Raw genomic sequence first — 1,201 nt, 5'->3', positions numbered from 1 at the left:
TTTCAAGACAGGGTTTTTCTGTATAGCCCTGGCTGTCCTGGAACTCACTTTGTAGACCAGGCTGGCCTCGAACTCAGAAATCTGCCTGCCTCTGCCTTCCGAGTGCTGGGATTAAAGGCGTCTGCCACCACACCCGGCTCGGTCTTCAATTCTATTCCATTGATCTACTTTCCTGTCACTGTACCAATATAATGTAGTTTTTACCACTACTGCTCTGTAGTACAGCTTGAGATCACAGATGGTGATTCCTGCAGAAGTTTGTTGTGGTTTTTTTTGTTGTTGTTGTTTTTTGTTTTTTTACTGTTGAGAATAGTTTTCGCTATCCTGGGTTTTTGTGATCCCAAATGAATTTGAGAATTGTTCTTTCTATGAAGAATTGAGTTGGAATTTTGATGGGGATTGCATTGAATCTGTGGATTGCTTTTTGTAAAATGCCCATTTTTACTATATTAATCCCGCCAATCCATGAGCATGGGAGATTTTTTTTCTATTTTCTGAGTTCTTCTTCGATTCCTTTCTTCAGAGATTTGAAGTTCTTTTCATACAGGTCTTTCACTTGCTTCGTTAGAGTCACACGAAGGAATTTTATATTATTTGTGACTATTGTGAAGGGTGTCATTTCCTAATTTCTTTCTCAGCCAGTTTATCCTTTGAGTAGAGGAAGGCTACTGATATATTTGAGTTAATTTTATATCCAACAACTTTGCTGCAGTTGTTTATCAGGCTTAGGAGTTCTCTGGTGGAATTTTTGGGGTCACTTAAGTATACTATCACATCATCTGAATATAGTCATATTTTGACTTCTTCCTTATCAATTTGTATCCCTTTGACCTCCTTTTGTTGTCTAATTGCTCTAGCTAGAACTTCAAGTAATATAGTGGGCAGCCTTGTCTAGTCCCTGACGTTAGTGGGATTGCTTCAAGTTTCTCTCCATTTAGTTTGATGTTGGCTACTGGTTTGCTGTATATTACTTTTACTGTGTTTAGGTATGGGGTTGAATTCCTGATTTTTACAAGATTTTTAGCATGAAGGGATGGTGAATTTTCTCAAATGCTTTCTCAGCATCTAATGAAATGATCATGTGGATTTTTTTCCTTTGAGTTTGTTTACATTGATGGATTTCTGTATATTGAACCATCCCTGCTTCCCTGGTATGAAGCCTACTTAATAGTGGTGAGTAATCATTTTCATGTGTTCTTGG

This window comes from Mus pahari, chromosome 22 (assembly GCF_900095145.1).
Source record: "Mus pahari chromosome 22, PAHARI_EIJ_v1.1, whole genome shotgun sequence".
NCBI lineage: Eukaryota > Metazoa > Chordata > Mammalia > Rodentia > Muridae > Mus > Mus pahari.
Note: the sequence above shows the minus strand (reverse complement) of the source record.